This window comes from Coregonus lavaretus (assembly GCF_964263955.1).
Source record: "Coregonus lavaretus genome assembly, chromosome: 12".
Lineage (NCBI taxonomy): Eukaryota > Metazoa > Chordata > Actinopteri > Salmoniformes > Salmonidae > Coregonus > Coregonus lavaretus.
In genome coordinates this window covers 38,526,379-38,546,296 of record NC_139999.1, presented here as the reverse complement: position 1 = coordinate 38,546,296, position 19,918 = coordinate 38,526,379, and the positions used below count along the sequence as shown (strand labels likewise).

Genomic DNA, 19,918 nt, shown 5'->3' with positions numbered 1-19,918 from the left:
GGCCAGTCTCCCAAGTGGGTGGGCCTATGCCCTCCCACACCCACCCATGGCTGCGCCCCTGCCCAGTCATGTGAAATCCATAGATTAGGGCCTAATTAATTGATTTCAATTGACTGATTTCCTTATATGAACTGTAACTCTGTAAAATCGTAGAAATTGTTGCATGTTGCGTTTATATTTTTGTTCAGTATAGTAATTTAACTACATTTTGCAGTGTTTTGGTGGTAGTTAAACTAAATTCAAATATTGGTAGTGTTTTCAGTAGTTAATTTGTTTTTTGCCATGTAGCTGTGTAGTTAACTACTGGAAATACACACAACTTTTTTTGCACAAAGAAAATAAAATATGGGTGAAGTAGGCAAGAATTTCCTTTCTTTTGTGGCATCAGACCTTTGAGTTTAATAGGCTAAATTACACATTCTGTTAACATCTGACTCCAGAGTAAACAGTTCTTGCAATTTGTAGTCTATGACATTTCAGATTTAGATATGATAATCATGAAGTAGTTTGGATGTAGTGAACTACTTTTTCAAAGTAACTTTAGTTAAGTAAACTATATTTTTCTTAAGGGTAGGTTTAGTGTAGCTTAACTTTTTCCAGTGTGAAGTAATTGGTTGCTTCAGAGTAGCTTCCCCAACACTGGCTAAAAGTGAGGTTAGCATGAGCAGACACATGAGTAAATTCATAGCAGGGAACAAACACACACACACAGCCGTGCTTCCATGGACCTTATCTATATCCCTCAGGCCTTGTGTCCCCATGTTCACACCCCTGACAGAGGGAAATGCTAACCGTATGCACACTGATAAACAGCACACACACCAGCATATGCCATAGGCCTACACAAGCTTCTGAAGGGTGAGAAGAAGGATAGGAATAAGCAACAATAGGTAGAAAGGTGTTGGAGGGATAGAGGTGGAGAAAGAAGTGTAATTAGTGGCCCTACGGACTATGGAGGGAAATAACCTGTTTGGCTAAGTATCACTTGTATGTCCATGTTCATTCTAAAAAGGGTTTGGTTAAAGAGCAGATAATGACATTGTTCAGACAGGTTCTCTTACAGCGCTGGTGTCTGCTGCCCGTCTACGTAGCGTCATCCGCTGGCGACTCCGGACAGAGAACAACCTCAGGGATTTCCGGCTCCGGGAGGCAAAGCTACGCAGAGGGGACACAGCCCTCTCGAACCTCCTGCCCCCGCCCCCACCTTCTCCCTCATCCTCCTCTTCTTCTTTCACCACCACCACCTCTTCCTCATCTCCCCAGACTAAGTCCAGTGCCCCCTGTAGGGAGCGACGCACGCTGCCCACCCAGCCAGAGACATGGACCTGGGCGGAGGACAGTTTACCACCCAGGTACTGCATGGCTATTGGCTACCACCGTGATGATGCTGACAGGTCACCGTGCTGACCGGGTCACCATGGAAACCAGTGAAACATGGTATCCAACCGTCAATACTTAAAAAATAATTGGATTAAGGTTTGAGGTGTTGAGATAACCCTCTCCCCTGGCAGTGTTTTACTTCCTGGTGCCAAAGGTCAAAGATGGCGGTAGTAGAAAATGTCCACCTCACGGAAAGTCCACAGGAACCAGTACAGGTTGAGTTCATCAAAGTCCGACTTAGTGTGCTGCTGGGGCAGGATCCATCTTATCTCCCCATGTCCTCCTGTATACGCCTCACTCCCACTTCCTGAAACTGTTCTTCTTTAGCCCTGTCAATCATTTGAACTGGCCAACCGTGTGCTCAGAATACAACAAAACCCTCCTCTGACACCACAGGGCTCCCCACAATGGATCTGAGCACACACAGTGACAATTAGACTCTGACAAACACTAAGAAACAGCCTGAAAGTGAAAACGTACTAAGTTATCAATCTATTACTCCTGTTGCAGCTGATAGACTATTTTCCTTATTGTATGTATTGTTCTTGTTCAATGCCCAGCCAGCCTTAAAAATGGACTACATATATCTACTCTACATCTACGTAGAACTACTTTAGCTCTCACTTATGTTCTTTGTCTATTAAGTATTTTTCTCTCTCTCTCTTGCTCTGACACGTTACCTTGTTCACACACACACACACCAAACCTGTCCGTCTCTCCCGCAGTTAAAACCCCCTGAACTCCCAGGTTCTCTCAGACCCTTCCTCCCATTTCTTTTCGGAAAATGGGAACAAATGGGAAAATCCGACGGGAATCTTGACTACTTCGGCTATCCATCCATGCACAGCCAGGTGAGATGAGCTTAACTCTCGACTTTGATCTCCACAGAGCTGAGTGAATGTTCCCAACGTTCCCAGAGAACAACAAACAAAGCTGGGTTCTGTGTTAAGAAGTAAGGTGGAAAATCCCACAGGAAGGTGAGGCTGGGCCAAGGTGCTGCTCTGCTCTCGCCTCCCTCTCGCCCTCTCTCTGTGCTGTAGGTAAGGGCAGGTGCCAGAGTGAAAAGCCTACCTTATTCAGGCTAGGGGAGGGAGAGAGAGAGACGAGAGAGAGACGAGAGAGAGAGAGAGAGAGAGAGAGAGAGAGAGAGAGAGAGAGAGAGAGAGAGAGAGAGAGAGTTATGTGGAGAGAGAAGAAAGGGAGACAGTGTTTGTGTATGTGTGAGAAAGAGGGAAGAGGAAAAGGGGGAACTTTCCTGTCAGTCGATGAGCCCTCCCTCTCTAACTGTGTGTGTTTGTGCGTGTGTGTGTGTGTGCGAGAGAGGTAGAGAGATAGAGAGAGCAAGAGTGAAGGCGGCACTCTCTCAGCAAGGGGAGGGGTGACAAGGGACAGAGGGAGAGAGACAGAGAGCAAGAGCTAGCTTGTGGTACCATGTATGGTATTTATGAATTGCTGTCTTGAGAGAAGTGGGGTTGTTGAGCAGTGTTGATGGATGTAGGGTGGGAGGAGGATTCTAATCTATTATTAAGTTATGCAAGCATGCCTTCCACTACTACATACTGCCCATCTATCTGTCAGTCAGTCAGTGAATCAGTCAGTCTGAACGGGCCTCTCATGGTTGGCTGCTCATCCTGTGTTTGGATAGCAAACACTCAGACTCTTTGACACTTTGCTCTCTCAGCCCACATGAAAAAATATTACAGTTTACTATAGAATACTACAGTACTTACTATAGAATTCTATAGTAAACTGTAGTATACTGTAGAATACTATACTACACACTGTAGTATCCCTCGATCATGTGTAGTACTATAGCGAGTTGCAGTATACTATAGTTAATACTACAGTATTATCCGCAAAAAAAAACAGTAATGTCCACAAAAACACTACAGTCCGCAGTAACACATTACACTACAGTATTTAATGTGCATATACCCTGCTCATTCCCCTCCCCCATATCACAATTTGTGCCACCCATAATTGAGAAACCTACATGCCAAGTATAGACCATATATTGTATCCGTTCAGACCCCAGTCCTACCTAGGTTATGGAAAATGTGCTCTTAGTATTTCTCCAGTAGGTTTCCTGAAGGACAAAGCCCACACTTCTATGTCAAAGATAATTTTTAAAAAATACTATAGTAAATACTACAGTATAATCTGCAAAAATCACAACAGTAAATACTACAGTATAGTACAGTCTACAAAAACACTACAGTAAATACTACAGTATTATACAATCTGCAAAAACACTACATGAATTATTATCGTGTATAAACTACAGTTCCTCTACTACAGTATTTATGATATAGTTAACTGTAAATACTACAGTAAAGTCCGCAAAACACTACAGTGAATATTGTAGTACTGTATGTATGCTATAGTATTTTTTTCATGTGGGAGACCAGAAACAGACTTCCTCTAGCTCTAGTCTATCTCTAGTCTAGTCTACTCTAGCTCTAGTCTAGGTCTAGTCTAGGTCTATCGCTTCCTCTAGCTCTAGTCTAGCCCTAGTCTAGCTCTATCTCTAGTCAAGCTTTATCTCTATCTCGTCTATCTCTATCTCTAGCTCTTCCTCTAGCTCTAGTCTAGCCCTATCTCTAGTTTAGCTCTATCTCTAGCTATATCTCTAGCTCTTCTACTAGCTCTAGTCTAGCCCTATCTATAGTCTATCTCTAGTCAAGCTCTATCTCTAGTCTATCTCTAGCTCTTCCTCTATATCTTCCTCTAGCTCTAGTCTAGCTCTATCTCTAGTTTAGCTCTATCTCTAGCTCTAGTCTATCTCTATCTCTAGTTTAGCTCTATCTCTATATCTTCCTCTAGCTCTAGTCTAGCTCTATCTCTAGCTCTTCCACTAGCTCTAGTCTAGCCCTATTCTAGCTCTATCTCTAGTCTATCTCTAGTCAAGCTCTATCTCTAGTCTATCTCTAGCTCTTCCTCTATATCTTCCTCTAGCTCTAGTCTAGCTCTATCTCTAGTTTAGCTCTATCTCTAGCTCTTCCTCTAGCTCTAGTCTAGCTCTATCTCTAGTTTAGCTCTATCTCTATATCTTCCTCTAGCTCTAGTCTAGCTCTATCTCTAGCTCTTCCTCTAGCTCTAGTCTAGCCCTAGTCTAGCTCTATCTCTAGTTTAGCTCTATCTCTAGCTCTTCCTCTAGCTCTAGTCTAGCTCTATCTCTAGTTTAGCTCTATCTCTAGCTCTTCCTCTAGCTCTAGTCTAGCTCTACCTCTAGCTCTTCCTCTAGCTCTAGTCTAGCCCTAGTCTAGCTCTATCTCTAGCTCTTCCTCTATCTCTAGTCTAGCTCTTCCTCTAGCTCTTCCTCTAGCTCTAGTCTAGCTCTACCTCTAGCTCTTCCTCTAGCTCTAGTCTAGCCCTAGTCTAGCTCTATCTCTAGCTCTTCCTCTATCTCTAGTCTAGCTCTTCCTCTAGCTCTAGTCTAGCTATTCCTCTAGCTCTAGTCTAGCTCTTCCTCTAGTCCAGCTCTATCTCTTACTGGTGAAACCTGACTCACCTACATCCCTAAAGTTATATAGATCATATTAAATATAAAATATTATTTTATCTTCACTGAAGCATTTTTCATTTAGTTTTATATATTAATTACAGCTAATAGCGATTCAGCATTGATAAGGGATTTTCTGTAACTAGTAACGCACTTGCTGTCCTCTTTTGACAAGGTTCATTATGTGCTTTTCAAATCTGCATATGACTGGACTCAATGAAAGGTGACTTCAACTTTTGTTCCAGTAAATGTAGTTTGGTTATTTAGCACCACTTAGTGGACTAAATGGTAACCCACTCATTCAAAGGAAAGTGAAATTAGCTAAATATAAGGATAACATAGACTTGGATAGACTTCTCACATGCCACAAAGCCTATTTCAGCATAGGCAGCGCCATTGAGGGCTTTAAATTGAGAATGCCCTAAATAGCGTTACCTTCCACTGTCACAGAAACCATTATGGTAAAAATGCAAAGCAGAGCCCACGATCCAACTCAATGAATGATAAGTCTGTTTTTCACTCTAAAATTCTCTCTGCACTTTCATGTAAACACGAGAGTGTACTACAATAGAATGAGGAAGTAAGGAAGAAAAAAACGCCCCACAACAACCGAGGAAACAGTTTGAATCACTGTTGAAGGGGAAATACTTAGAACATGACTCATTGAAAATAATAGTTCTGCATTAGTCAGCCTACTAAAAATACAACATAGAAGCAGAACAGCATGTTTGCTACACATAAATGCTGAGGTAATGTCAATACAAAGCAACAGGAGCAGTCTCCATATGTTTGTTCAAAACATTGCATAGCTCTAGAATTGTCTTCATAAACATCTCTCACTCAAACCCTTAATTCAAATTCAAAATGTTTGGTGTTTGCATAATCAAAATACTAACTAGATCATGTGGCTAGTTGATATCTCTCAATCCTGGAATGTGGAATGTCTTAACCTTTTTAGAGGTGACTCTTCCTAGCGGGTAGAACCATTCTTTGTGTTGTGCTTGTATATCAATAGAGATTACCTTCATATTTAACCATGTTACCTGCCCTGAATTCTCTAGTTCTCTTTTACACTGAGAGAAAGTGTGACTGTTTTCAATGTAGCTGTTAGTTCTTCTATGAGAAAAAAGATCACTCACCCATAGAAGCCTCAGGCACGACAGACACATTACTCCTCTCTTCATCCTTCACCAGTTTATCACTCTTAGGTCGGTATTTCCTTCCTGTATCTCTCAGTTTCCTTTTTCATATCTAGTCGCTAGTGAAAGTCTACAAACCCCTTGCACAGTCTTCACATTTTGCTGCCTTAAAAATACATCTAAAAAGGGATTAAGTTAGATTTATCAAAGTTTTTCCTTATCAATCTACACAACATAGTTCACATTTTCAAAGTGGAAAAAGATGTGTAGAACATATTCTAAATGACTAAGAAATGCAGTGGCGATTTTAGCATGTAAATCTTGGTGGGCCAACAACAACAAAAAATGTGTGATGCATGCCAGCAAAGCCACTACACAACACAACACTAAACAATACATTAATTGCACTATAATGGTGACAAACGGTACCCACAAACTGTTGGGCCTACATAAAGCTGTCCCAACATTTTACCACTGCTACACCTGGCTATCAGCGGAGCCTTGTCTGGCAGCGAAATAGTTAATTCAGCCTCATTTACTGCCTTTTTTTAAAACATAGCTGATATGACGGATTTGCTTAAACAAATGTGGTTTCTAATGACAATTGAGATGTACAAACTATGGCATAAGGGGACGACAGGCGTATAAGAGGCATTCATGAGCAATTTCGATTAAGACATTCATGAGCAAGCTAGGACATACGTAGTCAATATAACTATTTGTTTAACACTTTTGAAATGTACAGCGACAGAATTCAGAACATGGGCCGTTCTTACAGTGTTCTCCCTGTACACCAAGTCAGAACCGTAGGATAAATAAAGAGGGCATATAAGCAGACAATGAAAACGCTTACAATATTCGATGATTACATTTCTCAAAAACAGGTAATAGGCTACATGTGCACCACCAAGTCTGAACAGTAGGCGAAATTAAGTGGGGTAAATAGACCAAATTATTAGAGTGAGGCACATGGGCTACTAACAGCTTACTACACAACATACACTTATGTGTATTACTTTCTTAGCTACAGTATGCATATCTCCCTGGCATATTACATAATTTATGCAGCAGCATACAATACATTTTTGGACTCCACTTGTTGTGCTGTGCTCACTTCAACAGGAAGGTGGCGCAGCGGTCCTTCTTGGGCAAATTTTGTCATCAAAGTCTGGCATTCTCTGGATTTATGGGGCTTTCACGACAACTGGGAACTCGAAAAAAAAACAAGGTCGAATCTTGATGACGTCATTGATCTTCAGGTCGTATCTCTAGAAAGAGGCCCGAGTTCCCGATTTACAATTCCGAGTTGGATGACCGCTCAAAACGTATTTCCCAGTCGGAGCTCGTTTTTTACCAACTTCCCAGTTGTCTTGAACTCGCTGAAGTCAAGTTTTCGCAGTTCCGAGTTAACAGTTGTTTTGAGCGTGGCGCAAATCATGCTTCTTTGACAGCATGGCCAATGTTGAACGTTTATCATTTTAAACTTGGAAAAGAGACCCTTAATCCCAGATTTGGACACGTTTGATCTATTTTATCTTCATAATTTCTCTTCATATGACAAGGATTAAAAAGGATTTCCCAGTAGATTGTCAACTTGATTAATGATGATGACTGCAGGCTAAGATTTTGAAAGTATGACGTTATCATGATCAGTCCAATCAAAGCTACTGTAGATATTACGTGATTTGACGTCATTTTATCTGTGGCCAGAGGTCTACCCTTAGACTTTGCGGTGACTACTGTCCCCATGAGTGACAGAACACTGAGCTAAACATGGAGCAACTAGAGAACATTACCAACACCTACGTTCCGTATTTTCCGCTGGCTGCGCCACCACCACAGAAAGCACTAAGCTAGGCTGAAACACCTGCATTTTGGAGCTGCCTTAGTCAAGAAAGCAAAAAAGAGACCATGTTTGTATGCGGCTTTATTAACTCAATGATAAAAAAATAATTTAAAAAAGTACATTGTTTGCAAACTGGTATGTGACGTATTAATGCCAAAATAACATGCAAAATAAGTAAACCCCCCAAAAGAAAAAGAAAATGTGGGGCTCAAAACAGGTGGGCTCTGCCCCACCTGCCCTGAATGATGGGTCGCCACTGAATAAATGCAAAATCAGGATGTATTGATTGTGTATGTCTTCATACCCCAGAGTTATTATTATTATTATTATTATTATTATTATTATTATTATATTTTAGGGGGTAGATCAGCTGGCAAAAGTCGGGAGCGGTTGTCGGGAGAGGTTGTGTTTTCTCTAGCAGGAGGTAAGCTTGGCTTCTTATATGGTGTTGAGTAAAGCTTAAACCATGTATTTAGATTGTAGGTAGGTATTGTAGTTAGGTATTATAGGTAGTTTACTCAGGTAGTTATTGTAGGTTATTGTAGGTAATTATTGTAGGTAAGTATTGTATTCGGCGGACCCCGGCGAAGCACGAGGCTAGCCTACCCACTACTTGGACCAACAAAGCTAGCTAGCTAGCTAGCGGGTAGCTACTGGTAACTTTTAGCAACTGTGGTTAGTTGTTTCCAATGTTATTTCACGCTTAAGAGTACCTGTGATTGAGCCAGCTAGCTGCCACCATTCAGCTGTTTTTCTAACCTCATTATCCGAGGCATTAACGTTAGGTGGTTGGTAGCTGCTGTACTTAATTACAGCTACTGATTGCAGTCTGCCAGTTTGGCTTTATACATAGCTTGGGCTTTGTCGAGTAAGGCTTAAACTATGTATTTAGATTGTAGTTAGGTATTATAGGTAGGCATCGTGGGCTGTATATTATTAAGTAGTATAGGTAGGCATCGTGGGCTGTTGTGGGTAGTTGTTGTGTAGTTATTGTAGGTTACTTTTGTAGTCGGCGGTGCCGGGTGTAGCACGAAGCTAACTAGCTAACTCACCTCCTGGATTAGCTGGCGAGTAGCTATTAGCAACGGTAGCAACTAAAAACAATATCCTTTTAGCCAGCTACATTCGTTCGCAGCGACGCCGTTTTTTTCAAACAAAGTCAACACAGCAGCCATTGCTAGCTAGCCAACACTACCAGCTGGCTGTACTGTAGTAGCTAAATACAATATCTTTGTGCTAGCTAGCCAACGTTTAATCATTGCTGCGTTATGAAAGAACTAGACACGGACACGAATTATCTGTTTAGTGTGTTCACACACTATTGGTAGTTTGTTGTAACCAAGTATTGGTGCTAAACTGTGTGTTATTGGATGCTAGCATGCTAGTTAGCTATGGCGTCATAGTTAGCTAGCTGAATAAAGTAAGTTGAGTCTATTCATTGAAACATTGAACCGCTGTAGTTTACAACAATTCTAATTTCTAAAGTGGAAGTTGGGAGAGTTTTATTCGGGTGGTTCAGTGAAACAATTATAGTTTCTGAGGTGGAAGTTGGGAGAGTTATATTTTTTTGGTGAGGGAGGCCTGCTCTCTCCTTTCCCAGATGTTTAGTTCATTTCATTCCGATCTCCTCTGCATTATTGTAGCCATCTGCTGCAGCCTGTCAACTATGCCTCTGCCTATCCCTGTTCTCTCCTCTCCGCACAGGCTACACAAACGCCTCACACCGCGTGGCTGCTGCCTCTCTAACCTGGTGGTCCCTGCACGCACCACACACCTGGAGTTCCAGGTCTCAGGCAGCCTCTGGAACTGCCGTTCTGCCGCCAACAAGGCTGACTTCATCCCAGCCTATGCTACCCTCCAGTCCCTCGACTTCCTGGCGCTGACGGAAACATGGATTACCACTGAAAACACTGCTACTCCTACTGCTCTCTCCTCGTCTGACCATGTGTTCTCGCATACCCCGAGAGCATCTGGTCAGAGGGGTGGTGGCACAGGAATCCTCATCTCTCCCAAGTGGTCATTCTCAATTTTTCCCCTAACCCATCTGTCTATCTCCTCATTTGAATTCCACGCTGTCACAGTCACTAGCCCATTTAAGCTTAATATCCTTGTCATCTATCGCCCTCCAGGTTCCCTTGGAGAGTTCATCAATGAGCTTGACGCCTTGATAAGTTCCTTTCCTGAGGATGGCTCACCCTTCACAGTTTTGGGGGATTTCAACCTCCCTACGTCTACATTTGACTCATTTCTCTCTGCCTCCTTCTTTCCACTCCTCTCCTCTTTTGACCTCACCCTCTCACCGTCCCCCCCTACTCACAAGGCAGGCAATACGCTTGACTTCATCTTTACTAGATGTTGCTCTTCTACTAATCTCACTGCAACTCCCCTCCATGTCTCCGACCACTACTTTGTATCCTTTTCTCTCTCGCTCTCCTCCAACACTACTCACTCTGCCCCTACACAGATGGTAACGCGCCGCCGCAACCTTCGCTCTCTCTCTCCCACTACTCTCTCCTCTTCCATCCTATCATCTCTTCCCTCTGCTCAATCCTTCTCCCTCCAATCTCCTGACTCTGCCTCCTCAACCCTCCTCTCCTCCCTTTCTGCATCCTTTGACTCCCTGTGTCCCCTATCCTCCCGGCCGGCTCGGTCCTCCCCTCCAGCTCCGTGGCTTGATGACTCATTGCGAGCTCACAGAACAGAGCTCCGGGCAGCGGAGCGGAAATGGAAGAAAACTAAACTCCCTGCCGACCTGGCATCTTTTCACTCCCTCCTCTCTACATTTTCTTCATCTGTTTCTGCTGCTAAGGCCACTTTCTACCACTCTAAATTCCAAGCATCTGCCTCTAACCCTAGGAAGCTCTTTGCCACATTCTCCTCACTGCTGAATCCTCCCCCCCACCCCCCCACCCCCCCCTCCTCCCTCTCTGTGGATGACTTCGTCAACCACTTTGAAAAGAAGGTTGACGACATCCGATCCTCGTTTGTTAAGTCTAATGACACTGCTGGTCCTGCTCACACTGCCCTACCCTATGCTTTGACTTCTTTCTCCCCTCTCTCTCCAGATAAAATCTTGCGACTAGTGACTGCAGGCCGCCCAACAACCTGCCCGCTTGACCCCATCCCCTCCTCTCTTCTCCAGACCATCTCCGGTGACCTTCTCCCCTACCTCACCTCGCTGATCAACTCATCCTTGACTGCTGGCCATGTCCCTTCCGTCTTCAAGAGAGCGAGAGTTGCACCCCTTCTCAAAAAACCAACACTCGATCCCACTGATGTCAACAACTACAGACCAGTATCCCTTCTTTCTTTTCTTTCCAAAACTATTGAGCGTGCCGTCTTTAGCCAACTCTCTTGCTATCTCTCTCAGAATGACCTTCTTGATCCAAACCAGTCAGGTTTCAGGACTGGTCATTCAACTGAGACTGCTCTTCTCTGTGTCACGGAGGCTCTCCGCACTGCTAAAGCTAACTCTCTCTCCTCTGCTCTTGTCCTTCTAGACCTGTCTGCTGCCTTTGATACTGTGAACCATCAGATCCTCCTCTCCACCCTCTCCGAGCTGGGCATCTCCGGCGCGGCTCACTCCTGGATTGCGTCCTACCTGACCGGTCGCTCCTACCAAGTGGCGTGGCGAGAAGCTGTCTCCGCACCACGTGCTCTCACCACTGGTGTCCCCCAGGGCTCAGTTCTAGGCCCTCTCCTTTTCTCCCTATACACCAAGTCACTTGGCTCTGTCATATCCTCACATGGCTTCTCCTATCATTGCTACGCTGACGATACACAACTAATCTTCTCCTTTCCCCCTTCTGATAACCAGGTGGCGAATCGCATCTCTGCATGTCTGGCCGACATATCAGTATGGATGACGGATCACCACCTCAAGCTGAACCCTGGCAAGACGGAGCTGCTCTTCCTCCCGGGGAAGGACTGCCCGTTCCATGATCTCGCCATCACGGTTGACAACTCCGTTGTGTCCTCCTCCCAGAGTGCGAAGAGCCTTGGCGTGACCCTGGACAACACCCTGTCGTTCTCCGCTAACATCAAGGCGGTGACCCGATCCTGCAGGTTCATGCTCTACAACATTCGGAGAGTACGACCCTGCCTTACACAGGAAGCGGCACAGGTCCTAATCCAGGCACTTGTCATCTCCCGTCTGGATTACTGCAACTCGCTGTTGGCTGGGCTCCCTGCCTGTGCCATTAAACCCCTACAACTCATCCAGAATGCCGCAGCCCGTCTGGTGTTCAACCTTCCCAAGTTCTCTCACGTCACCCCCCTCCTCCGCACACTCCACTGGCTTCCAGTCGAAGCTCGCATCCGTTACAAGACCATGGTGCTTGCCTATGGAGCAGTGAGGGGAACGGCACCTCCGTACCTTCAGGCTCTGATCAGTCCCTACACCCAAACGAGGGCATTGCGTTCATCCACCTCTGGCCTGCTGGCTCCCCTTCCTCTGCGGAAGCATAGTTCCCGCTCAGCCCAGTCAAAACTGTTCGCTGCTCTGGCACCGCAATGGTGGAACAAGCTCCCTCACGACGCCAGGACAGCGGAGTCACTCACCACCTTCCGGAGACATTTGAAACCCCACCTCTTTAAGGAATACAGTGGGGAAAAAAAGTATTTAGTCAGCCACCAATTGTGCAAGTTCTCCCACTTAAAAAAAATGAGAGAGGCCTGTAATTTTCATCATAGGTACACGTCAACTATGACAGACAAATTGAGAAAAAAAATCCAGAAAATCACATTGTAGGATTTTTTATGAATTTATTTGCAAATTATGGTGGAAAATAAGTATTTGGTCACCTACAAACAAGCAAGATTTCTGGCTCTCACAGACCTGTAACTTCTTCTTTAAGAGGCTCCTCTGTCCTCCACTCGTTACCTGTATTAATGGCACATGTTTGAACTTGTTATCAGTATAAAAGACACCTGTCCACAACCTCAAACAGTCACACTCCAAACTCCACTATGGCCAAGACCAAAGAGTTGTCAAAGGACACCAGAAACAAAATTGTAGACCTGCACCAGGCTGGGAAGACTGAATCTGCAATAGGTAAGCAGCTTGGTTTGAAGAAATCAACTGTGGGAGCAATTATTAGGAAATGGAAGACATGCAAGACCACTGATAATCTCCCTCGATCTGGGGCTCCACGCAAGATCTCACCCTGTGGGGTCAAAATGATCACAAGAACGGTGAGCAAAACTCCCAGAACCACACGGGGGGACCTAGTGAATGACCTGCAGAGAGCTGGGACCAAAGTAACAAAGCCTACCATCAGTAACACACTATGCCGCCAGGGACTCAAATCCTGCAGTGAGAGACGTGTCCCCCTGCTTAAGCCAGTACATGTCCAGGCCCGTCTGAAGTTTGCTAGAGTGCATTTGGATGATCCAGAAGAGGATTGGGAGAATGTCATATGGTCAGATGAAACCAAAATAGAACTTTTTGGTAAGGAGGACAAAGAATGCTGAGTTGCATCCAAAGAACACCATACCTACTGTGAAGCATGGGGGTGGAAACATCATGCTTTGGGGCTGTTTTTCTGCAAAGGGACCAGGACGACTGATCCGTGTAAAGGAAAGAATGAATGGGGCCATGTATCGTGAGATTTTGAGTGAAAACCTTCCATCAGCAAGGGCATTGAAGATGAAACGTGGCTGGGTCTTTCAGCATGACAATGATCCCAAACACACCGCCCGGGCAACGAAGGAGTGGCTTCGTAAGAAGCATTTCAAGGTCCTGGAGTGGCCTAGCCAGTCTCCAGATCTCAACCCCATAGAAAATCTTTGGAGGGAGTTGAAAGTCTGTGTTGCCCAGCGACAGCCCCAAAACATCACTGCTCTAGAGGAGATCTGCATGGAGGAATGGGCCAAAATACCAGCAACAGTGTGTGAAAACCTTGTGAAGACTTACAGAAAATGTTTGACCTGTGTCATTGCCAACAAAGGGTATATAACAAAGTATTGAGAAACTTTTGTTATTGACCAAATACTTATTTTCCACCATAATTTGCAAATAAATTTATTAAAAATCCTACAATGTGATTTTCTGGATTTTTTTCTCTCAATTTGTCTGTCATAGTTGACGTGTACCTATGATGAAAATTACAGGCCTCTCTCATCTTTTTAAGCGGGAGAACTTGCACAATTGGTGGCTGACTAAATACTTTTTTTCCCCACTGTACCTGGGATAGGATGAAGTAATCCTTCTACCCCCAGCTGTAATGGCTGCCAAAGGTGCTTCCACCAAGGATTAACTCTGGGGTTGCAAAGACATAAGCAATCAAGACATCTTTGATGTTTTATTTGTAATTCATTTGGAAAAGGTTTTATAACTTTCTTTCACTTTGAAATGTGCAGTAGGTTGTGTAGATCTGTAGGGGACAAAATCTAATTGAAACCCTTTTTAGATGTAATTTTAAGGCAGCAAAATGTAAAGACTACAAGGGGTGCGTACACTTTCATTAGGCACTGAGTGTACAAAACATTATGAACAACTGCTTTTTCCATGACTTTACTCTACTGTACAGTAAAGAAAAGTACAATACAGTTTAGTTCAGTAGAGTACATCCGGACGTTGAATTGACTTAATTTACAGATTTTGAAAATATGTATTTCTCGGTCATTGATTCTATGGACAAATTTCAACTGCACATACATTCTCAATTAAGTAAGCGTTACATCACAATAATATAGGAAAGAGGAGCCAGATGAAGATTGCAACAGAATAATTATAATATCTCTCATCTGTCACATGCGTTTATGTTCACTTTTTCAAGCACTTTAAAAACAGGCAACGATGATGTTCATTGCAGTCAAACATATAGAATAAACCACCAGACCACTTCAACTACAATAACATTCTCAGTAACGGTTACAGATTTTCTTTTCTTGCTATGACTGTGATATGTTGTTGTTTATCGACCTTAGTTGAATGCACTGTCATTCACTCTGGATAAGAGCATCTGCTGAATTACCCAAATATAAATGCTTTAAAAAAAACACGCATGCTGGGTATTATTCAAATGAGCTCTTCCCCTAAACAAGTACAAATTTGGTCGGTGTGGACCAGATCCAAATCTGAACGAATCATAGACGTCTAAGCTATGTTTCACAAGTTTGAACATCCCATTACAGTACGGCAGTTTAGTACAGTAGAGTACAGTATAGTTTATTTCAGTACAGTAGAGCACAGCAGAGTACAGTAGAGTTTAATTCAGTAGAGTACAGTAGAGTACAGAACAGTTTAATTCAGTATTGTATAGTATATTACAATCTAGTACACAGTTAAGAAAAGTATAGTACAGTTTAGTTCAGTATATACCATATTAGAGTAAAGTAGGGTACAATACAGTACACTATACTTCTCTTTACTTTATTGTACTTTACTGTGCTCTACTGTATTGTACTTTAATGTACTGTACTGTACTATACTCTATTTTTCTTTACTGTGTACTGTACTGTAATGTAGTGTACTCTACTGAATTAAACTCTACTGTACTGTACTCTGTTGTGCTCTACTGTAATGTACTGTGCTGTCCAAACTTGTGAAACATAGATGTCTATGATTGGTTCAGATTTGGTCCGGACCAAAGACCAATTAGTGGAAAAAATATCAGAATTGAGCTGCCTGTGTAAAGGCAGCCTTGTAGACTTCTATGTTTGGGCCAATCAACACAGGTCCGGACCAAATCTGAACCAATTATAGACGTATATGTTTGAACCGGACCAAGAATCAACACGTTGAAATCATGGCCGGTCCGGACTGCACCAAAAGAACACCCCAAAAAAAGACTGCCAAAAGATGTCGCCATCAGTAAATGCTTAGTTGGAAGTGTAGGCCTATACTAGTTCACATCAGTACTCCCACAAATCTAAAAGCAGGATCAGTGGAATTCTGGGCTAGTAGAAGGAGATTCCACCATACTGCTTCGACTACCAGTCATGATGTTTCACGGTCATGGCTGCCATCCCATTTCTGACACCAACGTAGGGACCGACAAACCCAGGTCGTGGCGTGAAAGGCAAATACCCTACATAGACATCTATATTTGGGCCAAATCAAGGCCAGTCCGGACAGGACCAAATCTGAACCAATCATAGATGTCTATGTTTAGTCTGGACCGGACCAAGAATCAACGTCCAAAAAAAGAAGTTTAAAATCAGTTACGGGTCAACATGTAAATATTGCTCGCAGCGTTGATCAAAGCTCAGATTGCTTATATTCTTGATCTGACGGAGTTCTAATCGTGCCTCTTTGCAAACGAGTGGAATCATAAACAGTGGTTTGTTCTTTATGTTCGCCTGCGTCCCCCGGATATGCCTCCCGGATTTGCCTTTTTAGCAGCACATTCACCACTTTCTCAAACGGCTAACTCCGCCCTCTCGTGGCACAAGCCGAGGGCCTGAGACATGAAACAAACTACTTCAGCTCGGAGTCGGCTCAAGTAGGCAACTAGAGACGCTGCTGACAGGATTGTGTATGCGAGATGCCAGACAAAAGGCAATTTAAAACTGTCCTGTAACTCCTGTCGTGTCTACAGACATCCCACAAACGAACAAAAAACGACTCTCTGAAAATGACTGCACAACTGGTAAATAGTCGCTTATAGATAGTCATTCAGGTGGCTAGCTGCCGGCAGAAACTTATATTGCAGTAACGTTGAAGGGCTCTGGCTAGTATTACTTAGCCAGCTAGAAGGATGAAGTAAGAAGCTAATGTTAAAAGGAGCCTACCTCAGCAGGAGCAAAAAAATAGGCTACTAAGTTCTCATAATAACATTGCTTTACAGAGAGTAGGCTACTGAGGTGAGGCTGAGGCAGGCTGCAATACATGCAGGAGGAGTTTAGTACAGTCATTCCCAAACTTGGGGTCTGGTCCCCATGTGGGGTCCCCTGAGAAAATATGTACTAACCTTATCAAAAAAGTTAAGAACAAAAGAAATGGTATGTTTCAATATGAACATCTCCACATGACTTATCTTCCTTATATGCCTAGTCCTACACTGGAGTTTATTTGCTGAACAAAAATATAAACGCAACATGCAACAATTTCAAAGATTTTACTGAGTTGCAGTTCATATTAGGAAATTGGTCAATTGAAATAAAATCATTAGGCCCTAATCTATGGATTTCACATGACTGGGAATACAGATATGCTTTGGTTGGAGCGTGGATCAGAAAACCAGTCAGTGTCTGGTGTGACCACAATTTGCCTCATGCAGCGCGACACACCTCATTTGCATAGAATTGATCAGGCTGTTGATTGTGGCCTGTGGAATGTTGTCCCACTCCTCTTCAATGGCTGTGCGAAGTTGCTGGATATTGGCAGGAACTGGAACACGCTGTCATACACATGATCCAGAGCATCCCAAACATGCTCAATGGGTGACGTCTGGTGAGTATGCAGAACATGGAAGAACTGGGACATTTTCAGCTTCCAGGAATTGTGTACATAACCTTGCGACATTGGGCCGTGTATTATCATGCTGAAACATGAAGTGATGGCGGCGGATGAATGGCACGACAATAGGCCTCAGGATCTCGTCACGGTATCTCTGTGCATTCAAATTTCCATCGATAAAATGCAATTGTGTTCGTTGTCCGTAGCTTATGCCTGCCCATACCATAACCCCACCGCCACCATGGGGCACTCTGTTCACAAGGTTGACATCAGCAAACCGCTCGCCCACACAACACTATACACGTGGTCTGCGGTTGTGAGGCCGGTTGGACGTACTGCCAAATTCTCTAAAACGACGTTTGAGGCGGCTTATGGTAGAGAAATTAACATTCAATTCTCTGGCAACAGCTCTGGTGGACATTCCTGCAGTCAGCATGCCAATTGCACGCTCCCTCAAAACTTGAGGAATCTGTGGCATTGTGTTGTGTGACAAAACGGCACATTTTAGAGTGGCCTTTCATTGTCCCCAGCATAACGTGCACCTGTGTAATGATCGTGCTGTTTAATCAGCGTTTTGATATGCCACACCTGTCAGGTGGATGGATTATCTTGGCAAAGGATAAAATGCTCACTAACAGGGATGTAAACAAATTTGTGCACAACATTTGAGAGAAATAAGGTTTTTGGAAAATGTCTGGGATCTTTTATTTCAGCTCATGAAACATGGGACAAACACTTTACATGTTGTGTTTATATTGTTGTTCAGTATATACAGTATATACACACACTACATGGCCAAAAGTATGTGGACAGAGCGATTTACAGTTAGTGAGACATCTTCGATTTTTTATTTCTAATTAATTTGGAAAAGGTTTTAGAACTTTCTTTCACTTTGAAAATGTGTAGTAGGTTGTGTAGATCTGTAGGGGTAAAAAAATCTAATTTACATTTTAGTCATTTAGCAGACGCTCTTATCCAGAGCGACTTACAGTTAGTGAGTGCATACATTATTTTTATTTTTTTCATACTGGCCCCCCGTGGGAATCAAACCCACAACCCTGGTGTTGCAAACGCCATGCCCTACCAACTGAGCTACATCCCTGCCAGCCATTCCCTCCCCTGCCCTGGACGACGCTGTTGTGCGCCGCCCCATGGGTCTCCCGGTCGCGGCCGGCTACGACAGAGCCTGGATAATTTAAACCCATTTTTTCAAAGTTCTTGACATTTTCCGGATTGACTGACCTTCATGTCTTAAAGTAATGATGGACTGTCATTTCTCTTTGCTTATTTGAGCTCTTCTTGCCATAATATGGACTTGGTCTTTTACCAGATAGGGCTATCTTCTGTATACCACCCTTACCTTGTCACAACACAACTGATTGGCTCAAACGCATTAAGAAGGAAAGAAATTCCACAAATTAACTTTTAACAAGGCACACCTGTTAATTGAAATGCATTCCAGTTGACTACCTCATGAAGCTGGTTGAGAGGGATACCAAGAGTGTGCAAAGCTGTCATCAAGGCAAAGGGTGGCTACTTTGAAGAATCTAAAATCTAAAATATATTTTGATTTGTTTAGAATGTCTACAATGTAGAAAATAGTAAAAATAAAGAAAAACCCTTAAATGAGTAGGTGTGTCCAAACTTTTGACTGGTACTGTATGCTTAAGGCATTTGCATATTGTAATTGATTATTGCCATTAACAGCTGATTAATTATGTATGTTCATTGCTGTTATTGCCCATTATTATTTGCACCTTTCTGTGTCTCCTTTTAGATCAACCATTCTCCATACAAAGTCAACCAAGTCTCAAGTCAAAAGTCTCATGTCAACAACTCTCAATCATTCCCTTCAATGTATCATCTCCATTACCTGAATCTATAGACTCTTAAACTGAACTGCATCTCTGCCTCTGCCTGCTCTTTAACTGGAGTCCCACAGTAGATGGGCATCACCATAACCCCTCACCTAAACCTCAATCTGTTACAATCTTGTAACTGAAGAATAGCGTGACAGGCTAGGAACTAAAGTTTTGGTCTGTGTTTCCCTGGGTACCCCTAATAGGGGAGACATGCAGGAAATGTATAAAATCACCTCTTGGTCATGAGAATGTTGTACCTGGAAGGTACTTTGTGTGTATAGGCTGTACCTCGGCGTTGCTGTTGGTTTATTTCTGTGAACCATTTTGTGACCATACTGTCTAGAAGAAATGTTTGGGTAGTGGTTGATTGTTCTGAATGGTATGTGTTGAGTTTAACCATCAGTGAGTTTATTCACGTCTGACAATATTCTAGAGGTTCATTATGTAAAGCCACTGCAATAATGTCCTTTTGTTTTCAGTTGGTTTGTTTGGAGAGGCTTTGCTGGTTTGAGGTCCAGACAGTTTATTGGCAGCGCCCTGCAAAAAGGGGACTGTCTTTAAGTAAAGTCATTTGTATTTCAAAAATATTTATTGTTTATATAAATGCAGTTAACTGTTTATATTCTAGTTGGCGAGTGTTACTACAATGTCCTAAAGTCATGTCTGCAAAAATACTACAGTCATGTACTCAAAAACACTACAGTAAATACTACAGTAAAGTCTGCAAAAACACTAGTGACTACTATAGTATACTACAGACATGTCCGTAAAAACACTACACTATAC

At 43.1% G+C, this 19,918-nt stretch overlaps 1 protein-coding gene across 1 annotated transcript in view; it reads right to left on the bottom strand.

Moving 5' to 3' along the window:
* LOC311138189 (uncharacterized protein) overlaps positions 1 to 19,918 on the bottom strand; it is a 36,749-nt gene that overhangs the window by 10,191 nt on the left and 6,640 nt on the right. The window lies entirely within an intron of this gene.